The 13,763-nt window shown below is 34.1% G+C and overlaps 1 long non-coding RNA gene across 8 annotated transcripts; it reads right to left on the bottom strand.

The window, feature by feature from the left end:
* Positions 1–627: 627 nt before the first annotated feature.
* On the bottom strand, positions 628–5,628 carry LOC110877232. Of its 8 annotated transcripts, none has more exons than XR_004866555.1 (9): positions 5,311–5,628; positions 4,961–5,057; positions 3,770–4,508; positions 3,135–3,224; positions 2,811–2,904; positions 2,603–2,646; positions 2,282–2,426; positions 1,319–1,338; positions 628–849 (listed from the first exon to the last, which is right to left on the bottom strand). It is a non-coding gene; the product is annotated as an uncharacterized LOC110877232 (long non-coding RNA). The 8 variants fall into 8 exon arrangements; XR_002556851.2 differs by lacking the exons at positions 628–849; positions 1,319–1,338 and having other exon boundaries at positions 2,373–2,426; positions 3,770–3,979; positions 4,210–4,236; positions 4,455–4,508; positions 5,311–5,627; XR_004866553.1 differs by having other exon boundaries at positions 628–1,338.
* Between the last annotated feature and the right edge of the window lie 8,135 nt (positions 5,629–13,763).

A 13,763-nucleotide genomic window follows, 5' to 3' on the forward strand; every position in this document is an offset into this window, starting at 1 on the left:
TCAGTAACAAACAAAATGTCCTTTTGGGTCATATTTTCAATCTCCCGCAGCCGAATTGATCACTCGTATATGTTGGACACCCTTGGCAATCAAATAGACTAAAAACTAAAGGATATAACCATCAACTCCTGCTACGAACATGGTGGTCCAATGGATTCATCTAGTTTAAGACCCGTCCGGTGGACGGGTTACGTTTATGTATTAGGTTGTGGTGTGTGGCATCGGCAAGGGAATCGGTCTCTCTCTCTCTCCATAGTAACTATAGTCAGATTACACAAAAAATGGTGAACATTTTTGTATCATGAAAGATCGAAAGACTGAAGCTGACATCCAAAAGTTTCAGTGCTGGGATAGGCCCCAACCAGTGACGAACTGAATCTTCGGACCTAAGCTTTTTACTGTTGAGTTCCTAAAAAACGGTGAACATTTTTGATACATGCTAGCATCCAATGACCCGCTTTTGTATCCAATACTTAGGAGCCCCCACCCCATTGTAGAAAATTACCCATTGATACTCTTGGAGAGAAATCCACACCAAAAATGACGTAACTAATTGCAAACACTCGATAGACACTAACACAATCACTTAGGTAATACCTTTTTACCCCCATGACACATGCCAAACACACACTAAAAAATTATGGAATTGCAAATGCTTTAGATACGGTACACATGATCATTAAAGAGAACAACAATCTATAGGAAACCACATAATGCACATTAATAAACCATGAGAAATATGCATGAGACTGTGTTTAGTTGTCAAGTACATTTATCCAACATACTATACAAGAAAACATCTAGCTTTATTGATAGTGCATTGTAGGGTAGTAGCAAGCCCAAGAATTTCTGCAAAAAATTGTTAAAAACGTATCAATACAATTTCTAAATCACTTCTATTGAATATAACAAAAGATGGGTTTCCTGTGTCTTTGTTTCCTTTTGTTTTTCTTTTAATTATTGAATCAAAACTTGTGTCAAAAGTTTGTGATGTTGAAATGTTGTTTCACCAAAGATATTTAAGAATTGAAGCATGAAAATGTGTTCAACATGAGTGAAATTTTAAGAATGGAAAATTCAAGAGGTAGATGTATGAAGAATGTAGAGAAAAGGTATCAACCATTGTCTCATGATCTCCCATGCTCTCTTAAATCGCCTCTTGTAAGGGTTGATAAAAAAGAAACAAATTTTTATTAAAATAGCATAGTTTTTGGACAAAAGACTTGGCCCGCCTCGTTTGCCACCTCTGATATGATTTTTGCATGAGTGAAGTATATTATTACTTGGTCAAATGTATGATGAGAGTGAAAACACTTACCAGTTGTGCTAAGCAGCCTCCTGACGAAGAATCATTCATAAGGAACATTGCAAAAACATACCATAAAAAGTTAGGGTGTGCAGGGTGTAGTCGGTGAAGGGGTGTGCGGTGAGTATTCACCATGCGAGAACAACGCCCCTTACATCCTTCACCACGCGGCAAATGGATACAATTGGGGAGTAGTCACCGTGCAAGGGAAGATGAGGGGGTTAATGGTGGGCCCAACTCTCTTCCAATCAATCACACTTATATTTATTTATTTTTTTGGTTTTTTTAAAGAAAAAATTGTTTAGAGTGGAGCACCCCTTATGTGTGAGTGTAAAACGGGGAGTGGAGAGGGGAGTTTACATGGACGCGTATGATTGGCTGAGGTGGAGAGGGGACTACTCTCCACGAGTGGAGCGCCCCTTACACATTTATATAAAAATTGGTAAAATTTTGTTGTTAAGATCCATTTTGACCTGCTACCCAATCAACTCATCTTGCTATCACTTATTATAAGTTAATAACTAAAGGTTCTTACTAATGAGACATTTCCATCTCAATCATTTTTCCATGTGGAGTCAACTGGTCAACAGTCCTCTATAGTGTATTTTTAAGCGTGTGTGTTACTAAATTGCTTTATACTATACAATATAGAAATGGGCAAGGAATGCATGGGTACTCCTTTTAACACACGGTCTGTATGCCATAAATGCTGAGATGGGTAAAACGTGTTTCCACTCAACCCAAACCACACCAAAATTACATGTTTTGACCAGTCAACCTACCCACATTATCCACCCATACTGCCACATCTATGTAGATATAAGGAAAGGACAACAAAAGTCTTTACCATTTAACCTAGCTCGACCTGACCCATACTAAAACAACCCATTTCAATCCATTACCCAGCCCACCCATTTGGAAACCTCTAGAAAAGATGGCAGATGGGTAGGAAATTGGAATTGTGATATATATTACCTTGCCTATTGTATTTGCAGACAAGGAGCAAGTACCGTAAGATCAGCCCATTAGTGCAACCTTCCCTTCATTTTCTTGATGGCCTTCTCTATTGCAAGTACAATTTTGCTGAAGTTAGACGACAGCTCAGGGGTTGAACTGATACCTAAACACACCAGCCAAATAGAAGCTCTCATGATAACGAACAAACAACATCAAATGTATGAAGGAAACCAGCTTGTAATAACCATGATTAATTTCTTAAAGATGAGAGAGATCGTAATGGTGGGAATGGTAGATGACGAGTGGTCTAGCAACTTTATATTTTCCTACTTAACTTACATGTGTAACGCATAACGGATGCACGTCTTCCAAGTAACCTACACCTAATTAAATTAACCATGAAAAAAATCAATAAAAAAGAACTAACTAATAAAACCAGATAAATTAACCATGAAAAAATCAATAAAAAAAGAGTTAATTAATAAACCTGGTTATCACTAACCTATGGATGTTTGAATTAACTTGAAACTAAATTGAAATTCAATACCTTTGACGGCCTTCTCAGTGCCATGCCCCACACACTTTGACGGCGAAGTGAATGGTTCAAAATGCGCGGTAGGTGAAACCTGATGGATTAGTACCTTCACAAACACCAAAACAAACCGCATATTAACATTAATCTCAATTTAAAATGCCAACTTATTTCTAACATTCCATAGAGAACTTATCTAAATAGTGAAAAAAACAATTATATTCGATAGACTGTTATTACTCTCCGATTTAGATATGCGACATGCATTCCACCACATCAAGCACTCCATTACTAAGCATATTTCACAAAGGGTATGGTATTTGATCTTTAACTTCATACCTCAACTCATCTAACTCCATGAATTACTTTTGGATTTCCAACAAATTGATAGTGCCAGCCATCATCAGGTTCTATCATGGGATTATAACTCTGTCATGAGATGTAAACCAGTTAGCATTAAGATGAACAACAAAATCACATTAAAAAATATTGTTTGTGCACATTTGATATATCTTATCGACGTCATTAGTAAGTAAACCATTTATTTTTTTTAATTTAACCAGTTGACCCCGCGTTGACCCGAACAGGGGCGGACCTACACACGGTCTTGGTGGGCAGCCACCCACCGTAAAAAGAAAAAATAGTGTATTCCTTAGGCAAAAATCTCGAGTGTCCCTTTAAAAGTATGGTTTAGCCTTCCACCAGAAAATAAATCTCAGGCCGACCACTAACCTGAATCTACCCATTTATAAACACATGGGTCAAAATGGCGACCACTAATAAAAACTTATATTAGGTATAACAAAGAGGAAGACAAAAAAAAATCTTACCGATTCCTAGATTCCTACATAGGTGTTGGTATTTGATTGCCAAGGGTGTCACATTTCACAAAGTTAAGATTTGTATATAATGGTTTAAGTAGGTTTGATTTTTGAGAAACTGAATCAAGGAGGGTTCATGCTAAAAAAACTGACCATAAGTAGTGTCCGAAAGAACAGGATGAATCTGCTTATATTCCCAATAGCAAAAGGATACTGCAACAAACACCATAAAAATTAAAAACCAAACTTTTACTTTACTAAACATTTTGAAGTTCAAAAGGGAAAGATAAAGTCTCCCTCCAAAATATGGTATCCTTAAGATATTGAAGTTCAACTGATGCATTAGTCCTAAGATTTGGTTCCCTACAAGCACAATTGAAATTCATACGCCAAAATAAAAACTCAAATAAGTAGGCAGACAGTGTGAATCTAGTACAAATAGGAAACACTTCTAGATCATAGTAAAAGAAAAATGAAAAGATGTTGTGTAAGGACGATTAAATTAATTGGCAAATGCATACCAAAGTAACAAACACAAGAATAAAAAAACAAAATTATGTCTAATAAAACCATAAATGGTTCTTCAATAATACCTTCTTTAAATGAATTGAAGGCATGAGCTGCAAAATGAAGAACAGGGTTACATGAAAAATTATTAAATTCTAACTAAAAGGGTATACACCTCTATTACAACTTGATGCAAATTTTTGGTGTCAATCATGAGGCAAAGTGTACTCACTTACATAAATTTGTTGTTCGTTTTCTTAGATGTTCATGTGAAAGTATATTAACCAACGCATACTATTTGCCTAAAAAAACATTACCAAATCCACCTTACCTTGTTCATTCTTCTTGATATGATGACGCAGCAATCGTCGTCTTCAACACAAACCTGCTCATTAAGATCCAAGATTATACGTTTATGAATTTCATTATGAGATCAAAATATTGTTGTTGCTCAACCCAACCAAGATTAAAAAAATTAATTCCTATCATAATCAATTAACACAAAAAAATGAATTCATGTCATTAATCAATTATAAAATTAGAAATACCCCAATGAAATTAAAATCACATTAGTGATACCCGATGTAAAAGCGAGATAATATTAGCAATACCGAAGTGAAATTGAGATCAAATTAGCAATACCCAATGTGAAACTAAAATCAAATAAGTGATACCCAATGCAAAATTGAGATAAATTAGCAACAGTGAAGTGAAATTGAGATCAGATTAGCAATACCCGTGTGAAATTGAGACTAAACTAAATCAATTAGTTATACTGAACGTGAAATTGGGATCAAATTAGTAAGATTTAGCTTAAAAAAAATTTGTGTGACTTACAGTTCCAGAGGCTACGATTAGCTCTATGTACGCGAGATCTAACGCTGTCGATGACACATTAACTCCAAAAAACGTATGCCGGTTACGAAAATTAAATCTGCAAACACGTAAACAAAATCACCATTTTTACAGGAAAAAAACAATTAGAAATACATGGGAAATCTGATTCTCGAATGAAAATCGAAGAACAGTAGAATGGAAAGTCGAAGAGGAGGAAGACATAGAAGTCAAAAGTGCAAAGAGGCTCCTCCATGATTCCAATTGGACATGGCATCCAACTTAACCTCTTCAGACGTCAAGCCCTAAAAGAACATATACGAGTGATCGATTCGGCTGTGATGAAATTATACCTTAAGGATGTTCCGAGTGCAAGAAATGGTAGTTCTTGATGAACCGGTGAAGATGATGATGAATAAACGATGTCGAAGAAGATGATGAAAGTGCGCTGTCACAAATTGATGTGGGATAAAACTGATACCTGGAATGCAGAGGGAGAAATGTCTGTTCAAATATGGAGCTTGGGTTTTTTTTGGAGTAGAGAAGATGAGAGAGTTGAACCTTGAACTGAACTCAGGATTGCACCATTGATAATACTTGAAGAACGGGAGGAGAGAAGAGGATCCAAGTAAATAGGGGAAGTGGGGCGAAGTTATGCGTGAATCTAGAATAGTGTGGGAAAAACCACCGGCAGATGTAACATTCCCAAAATTTTTACTTATATAAAATATCAAAACCTATCTTGGGTAAGTTGACCAATGGAAATATGAGGTATTTTGGGCAAGCATTTGAACCATTTAATAATTATAAAAATACATTATATTTGAACCTACTCTATTTTTAATGAAACTTGGTTCAAAATATATATAAAAATATGCTCGTCCTACTGGCATATTTATTATTTTATAAAACGTCATATTTTAGAAATTATACGCGCCAAATAAGTGAAGCAGTTAAATTAATTATAGTAATAAAATAATATAAAATCTAAAACTTAAAACAACTAATATTTACTTCTACGTATATATTATATAAATAAAATAACGAAACTTAAACATTCATATATGAATGTTAGGTGGACTTCATGAACAAACCTCACAAGTAATATAAGTATACGTATGCATGTAGATTACTATAATTCACACATTGAATTAAATGTTGGAGGACACGTGGTCGAAACCTTAAGTCCTAAGGATTCGAAATTTAGTATATATAGCCTTGTCCATTCTAACATTTCCTTTGCATTCTTCTTTTTCTTTCTCTTTCTTGCCATCTCCCTGTCTCCTTATTTCATCCATAATTTACCCCTAAATCCTACAAAGCCCTGCCCTATTTTAAGTGTTTTAACCCTTGATCACTGATACCCTGTCCGACTGACGTAGGGCTCCGTAACGTATCTCAAGGCTCTGCCTAAATATGTTGGGGTTCTGTCTCGTGACGTAGGGATAAATTAGAATTGGGTCACTATACTTAATGTGAGTGCATTATATAACCCAGGAATGATACCCAAAATATAACAACTCTCCTAAAACACCCCTGATACCCTACACTTCCTAAAATACACCTCGTATGTGAAAACCGAGCCTGAAATACAATATAGCATTAAAAATAAATTAAAAACAAGAAAAAGTAAGTTGAGGCGGGCCGCGTAGACCCACCCCAAACCTTACGCGGGCGGTATGAAGGTTTAAACCTGAATTCGTTGATTCTTTAAGGTCAGGCGGGCCGCGTAGAAATCCCCGTTAGTTAACGCGGGCCGCGAGGGACTAAAAAGGTGGCACGGCCCGGTGCGGCCACGTGGCCCAACACCCGGCAAACCTACTCAATGACTCAGCCCAGCTACGCATTGACCGGAGGTCAACGCGGGCCGCGTAAGCCCTACCCATGTGTTACGCGGGCCGCGAGAGAGTCAAGTTCAGCAACTATATAAGCAGGCCATCGGGTTTCATTCAGAATTCGTTCACGATCGTTTCTTTCTCTCAAAATCTGAATATTAGGCAATATAAGCGGGTATTATACCCCCTAATTAGCGAAGCTCTGCCTCGTTGTAAGTATCATAACCCCTGGATACGTATTAGATACTCTGCTCGATTGATCTAGGGTTCCGTAACGGCTGTCGTGGTTCTGCCCGACGTAGTCGTTGGAATACCGTCTCGGGGAGGGTATTACTAATGTTAAAATGGGTTATTATACTAACGCGTGTGCATTGTTTATTTAATTAGACTATAACCAGGGAATCACAAAGGAAAGCCCTATAATAGCAATGTGAGTAATCTCCTTTTTGCAAACTGTTTTTACAAAACCTTAAATACCTTTCTATGCGAATGACAGTTATTGAGTATTTGTAAGAATACAATTACAGTCGGTAAATTTGGGGTTTTGTATACAAAATTTGTTACCACCTGGTAAAGGAGTAACATGACCATAAGTCGGAACGACAGTACCGTGTGGTGGTAATTGATATAACTTGGAAACAAATGTAATTGCGGATGCGCCCTCAATACTGTTCACTGTGACTTTTTATTTAAACTTGGTTAAACTGGGATTCACTCACCAGTATTTCTTGCTGATAAAATGTTTTAAACACGTGTTTCAGGTAACTTAGTAGGAAGCCAATAAAAGCCAGCTGGAGAGCACTGAAGGCTTGGAAAAGTGGCAATAAAGTTACCTAAAATAAAATAGATGTTTTTATTAAATAAAATAGGATTTATTCCTATGAAAATGTATGTACTGCAAAACTTGGGTTTTATCCCATGTGTTTAATATTATGAAAATATGGTGGTTTTACTCTGATAAAATATTTCCTAACTACGGTCCTGATGAAAATTTCCGCTGCCAAATTGGACAATAACCAGATACCACCGAAACTGGTCACGCCCGCCCGTTCCTGAGGGATCGGGGGTTGTGACAGAAGGTGGTATCAGAGCTATGCCACTGGTTCAAGCCAAAAGAAGTGTTCTGCTGACACTTAAGTTTTAAATTCTGTGTTAGGAAATTAATATAACAATTTATGTGTTATTCTGTGTAGATAAATCTTAATATTTATATCATGGTTTTATGTTTTGAGTTCAGAGTATGAGTAACCAATATGACTAGACGTACCCATAGGCTACCTCGGCAGATGTATTATACTACACTCTTATACAATTAGTAACTTAAGGTATCACCTTGAGTGAGATCTCCTCTTAAATAAATAAAAGTATGTTATTTTAGTTGATTCACAGACTTCATGATCTATACCATGATCTATCCATATGAATGGTGGTATTGATTATGGTAAATTCCTGAATTGACCTTAAATCCAGAAATCGTGTTAATATACAATATTAATTGTATGTAAAATAATATACACATTGTAGTATAGTACACTTCTAATAAACATACGTTATAATACACTATTAAAAAAAATGGGTCTGATGGTTTGTACAATCGGTATAAAAGAGAGTTAATAGTTAATGTTTTTAAGAAGTAAAAATAAGGGAACCCCATTTCAACCAAATCCCTCGGGATACTCAGCAGATACTGAGAAGGGAATTTTATTCGTAAGACACAGTCTGAAAAACCATTTACCACTAAGAAGAGAAGTAGAATTATTAGAAAAAGCCAAGAGAAAATAAAGAAAATAAAGAAATCACAACCAAAGGAAGTGATAATAAATACACAAACTCAGGAAACAGGCAATAATCTACCATGGAAAGATGAATTAGATGAACAATGGGAAAATCTCCATATGTTAGCCACTACAACAGTAAATGCTAACTTATATTAAATAGTTGAACCGCCAAACCAGTACCAGCTCCCATGCCACCTATGAGCCAGAAATTTTAAAGGAATTTTGCCCATTAAATAAACAACCTAGTAAAAGAAAAAGATAGAATAAAACCATACATAAAAGTATGTTGAGCATAATACTCCTATAACCTAGATAGACTAAAATAAGTTATGAATGCATAATTCCTAGTATATTTTGAACCCCAGTTGTAGTTGCAATAAATATACATATATATATAAGTCGCAATATTCGCCGTTTTTAATCAATCTATTTTTATGATGGTACCCAAATATTTATACTAGAAATTTGTCTGTGATAATTAATACCACCTACTCAAATAACATTATAATATACATCAAACTAAGTTAGTTGTTAACAAAGCAGTCATGTTTATGACTCTCTTTTGAAACCAATCATTTACTTTGGTTTAAAAATATATATTGAAATATATGGTATAAAACTTTAAAACTTTATGGTTTTAATAATATTGTTTCAAAATAAATTATATTTGAAACCGAAGCTACTAAATTAACCAAAAGGATTTTAAGAAAGATTGCTTTAGTGAATCTAGCCAAAGCAAGTTTTGAAACCCAGGTGTACTAATTTACCACTCTATTTTATCCTTTCTGGTTTATAACTAGTTGGCCATAAGACTTCATACTTTCATAGATTTATGAAATAACTGATGTTGGGATTACTTGTAAAGATTTCTATTAAAATACTTAACGATAAAATAATTGATTAAATAAATATGATGGATATTAATGATTAAACAAAATCATTTAAATATTTTTGAGATTTGAGTTGGTTGGACTACATAGAAAGGCCTAACTAAACGTTGAAAGCATTTTTACAAATCTTTATTATTAAGATATGTCCAGAATAGGTCTTATGCCTGGAAATAATTAATATAAGATTAACCAGTCATATTAGTTATAGGATTGTGTATCCTGAATTATAAAGAAAAGTATTCGAGTCACTTGGCTGATATAAAATAGCTAAATAATACAATATTAGTAAAAGAGTTGAGTTGATAAATTGGATGTTAAACTTACTTTAAGTAGTCTCGAAGTTCTCATACTTTAAAAAGATTATAATGAAAATAAAAGAGATGAGATTGAATTGTGATTGGTTAAATAATGGAGATGAAGATTCTCATAAAATAACTGTAGTAATAAAATACCAGTGATGTAACCGTGACACAAATAAATTTTATAAAGTCGGTTACATAAATCTATAAAAGATCTATTTAATTAAATACTTGAAAAATAGATCTCGAATATGTACAAAATAAAGTATTAATCTTAACATATTTTGAATATAAAATAGACATACTTTGATAGTATGGGATTGAAGTATGCTATATAAAAAAAAAAAAAAAAGGGTAGAGAGGGGTAAGAAAGAAAGAGTAAATGATTTTTCAAATACATATAGATATATGTATGAAGAAAACTAAATGTTTTACTTTTGTTTATAAAATTTCCAAAATACTTATATTTTTGACATATCTTCTTGATGAAGTTAGAAGTGGAAAGAAAATAATGATAAAATGGTAACATAAGAAGATATTTCGATCAGTGAGGCAAAAGAATTAAAACCGTTAAACGTCGAAACGAAGAAGTTAGTAAAAATATATATACTACTTCATATTTATATATTTTTTTCTTTATTACACGTTGCTACAAAGTATGAATGATGTTGACAATTGAATACGATGATATTGATACGCTTCTTATATGTTTCAGATAGTTATGGTTAGGAAAGTTTATATTATATATTAATATTTAATATTATATATATATCCGTTATATTGTTATAACTAAAGTTTTCAATTACAGAAAGTAATTTATGTATAAATAAATGCCATGGGTCACATATGCACATATTTTTCTAAATAATACCTCTCAATCTTAAATATATAGATGGTTACTTGAGGAGAAATTATTAAGGTGATATAAATAGTGAGTCTGGTATAGTTTAACTCATTAGTTAAAAATGAAATTGTTCGTATGAATCTAGAAAATTTATATTTTTAGTAATTTATTTCCCTAAACTTTTAATTCCAAAATATGGTATTTGACATACTACTATTATAAAAGGATAAATAAAAGTAATGGGAATAAGCTTGATGATTGATACCATCGGATGTATAGTTATTATGTGTATTAACTAGAGATTTGAAATTTTATACACATATATGCATATACCCAATAAGAATTTCTTGATGGTATACCCAACATAATATCTTCTGTAAGATAAAAAAAAAATATCATTGGTAATTCTTATGAAAATATGAAGTCATATAAGAATACATCCTGAACATACTATGTTTTAAAATACCATCTGTTTCAATAAAATATTCCGTGCATCGGAATCTCATAATATATAAGCATGAATAGAATTGGCTGTAAGCACATTTATTACATTGAACCTAGTTATAGTATCAATGGAGACAATGATATATTTGAAACTCCATTCTCCAACAAAAAGAAAACTACAACCATAATAATATCTATGCTTAAATGAAAGAGTTACGATATTGATATTCACTGGTTACAACCAGGACAATATTTAGACTTGAATATAAGAAAAATGCCTTAGTATAAAGCTTTGAGATAAGCTAATTACTTGCGTGGATAAAGTGTGAGGTTATTGGTATTCCGTGAGGATGATGACTAGAACAGTGCTTGTATGATAAATAAGCAATAACACCTGGCCACTGTTATTTCTTGTTTATTTGTACTACTCGGTTTTAGAATATGATCCATCATGAGAATACTAATTTCCTTGTTCCTTGATACAAGCCATAATAAATGATGTACTTCTGAAATCATTATTTGAGAAAATTCTATTTACGGGAAATACAATGATAACTACCTCTCCGGCAAGTCTGGGTATGATGTGGTATACACTCCAGCTTGTCCGGGTGAGATGGGGGTACCTCTCCGGCGAGACCGGGTGAGATGGGGTATATGTTATGTTAATGGAATTCCCTAAATAGTACCATGATTTGATGTCTAACCTGTCTTTGGAAATATGAATCTGTTAAATACACTGACCTGATGAATGGTGTGTATATTACAGTATGTGAATTATATGATTATATAGATATGTATATCTATGAGGAAATCCAAAAACCATATTGATTGACAATTAGGGATAAATCACGAACAGGTGTGTCAATGATAATTCTAGATTTAATTATCAGGAATCTCTCTCGTATACGTCTATAATTCCAATATCAAACATTATGTCGTTTGATCATCAGTCTCGAAACTCGTGTGACAAGATGAACGACGGGAACCCTATAAGTTGGGACGCCATGAAAAGTATAAGATTTCCCTTTGCGATTATTAATGCATTAGGAAGCCTGTGACCAAAAGTTGTGTTAAGACACAAAACATCTAAAAACTTATAGAGAGTCGTTTTACCTTTATTAAGAGCTCTTGAGAAGATAAGAAATGTACTTACAAGGACACTCTTCCCCTATAATTTTACTAAGATTTACCATTCGGAATCCTTAAATTTATTTGAAATGACAGGAATACATACCTAACTGATAAATCTTTAGTTGTACCTATTCAAAGTTATAGAGGTAAATGAAAAATTTTAATCCATTAAAAGATCATCCAAAATTAAAGGTAAGAATCTCAAAGCATAGAGAATAGTTCTGGTCAAAGTCAAAATAAGGACCAGAATATACCAAGAAACTAAACTATCTAAAAATATTCATCCAAATTTCAGGGAATCTCGAGGACGAGATTTAAAACAAGGTGGGGAGGATGTAACATTCCCAAAATTTTTACTTATATAAAATATCAAAACCTATCTTGGGTAAGTTGACCAATGGAAATATGAGGTATTTTGGGCAAGCATTTGAACCATTTAATAATTATAAAAATACATTATATTTGAACCTACTCTATTTTTAATGAAACTTGGTTCAAAATATATATAAAAATATGCTCGTCCTACTGGCATATTTATTATTTTATAAAACGTCATATTTTAGAAATTATACGCGCCAAATAAGTGAAGCAGTTAAATTAATTATAGTAATAAAATAATATAAAATCTAAAACTTAAAACAACTAATATTTACTTCTACGTATATATTATATAAATAAAATAACGAAACTTAAACATTCATATATGAATGTTAGGTGGACTTCATGAACAAACCTCACAAGTAATATAAGTATACGTATGCATGTAGATTACTATAATTCACACATTGAATTAAATGTTGGAGGACACGTGGTCGAAACCTTAAGTCCTAAGGATTCGAAATTTAGTATATATAGCCTTGTCCATTCTAACATTTCCTTTGCATTCTTCTTTTTCTTTCTCTTTCTTGCCATCTCCCTGTCTCCTTAATTCATCCATAATTTACCCCTAAATCCTATAAAGCCCTGTCCTATTTTAAGTGTTTTAACCCTTGATCACTGATACCCTGTCCGACTGACGTAGGGCTCCGTAACGTATCTCAAGGCTTTGCCTAAATATGTTGGGGTTCTGTCTCGTGACGTAGGGATAAATTAGAATTGGGTCACTATACTTAATGTGAGTGCATTATATAACCCAGGAATGATACCCAAAATATAACAACTCTCCTAAAACACCCCTGATACCCTACACTTCCTAAAATACACCTCGTATGTGAAAACCGAGCCTGAAATACAATATAGCATTAAAAATAAATTAAAAACAAGAAAAAGTAAGTTGAGGCGGGCCGCGTAGACCCACCCCAAACCTTACGCGGGCGGTATGAAGGTTTAAACCTGAATTCGTTGATTCTTTAAGGTCAGGCGGGCCGCGTAGAAATCCCCGTTAGTTAACGCGGGCCGCGAGGGACTAAAAAGGTGGCACGGCCCGGTGCGGCCACGTGGCCCAACACCCGGCAAACCTACTCAATGACTCAGCCCAGCTACGCATTGACCGGAGGTCAACGCGGGCCGCGTAAGCCCTACCCATGTGTTACGCGGGCCGCGAGAGAGTCAAGTTCAGCAACTATATAAGCAGGCCATCGGGTTT

The sequence above is a fragment of the Helianthus annuus genome, chromosome 9 (assembly GCF_002127325.2).
Source record: "Helianthus annuus cultivar XRQ/B chromosome 9, HanXRQr2.0-SUNRISE, whole genome shotgun sequence".
Lineage (NCBI taxonomy): Eukaryota > Viridiplantae > Streptophyta > Magnoliopsida > Asterales > Asteraceae > Helianthus > Helianthus annuus.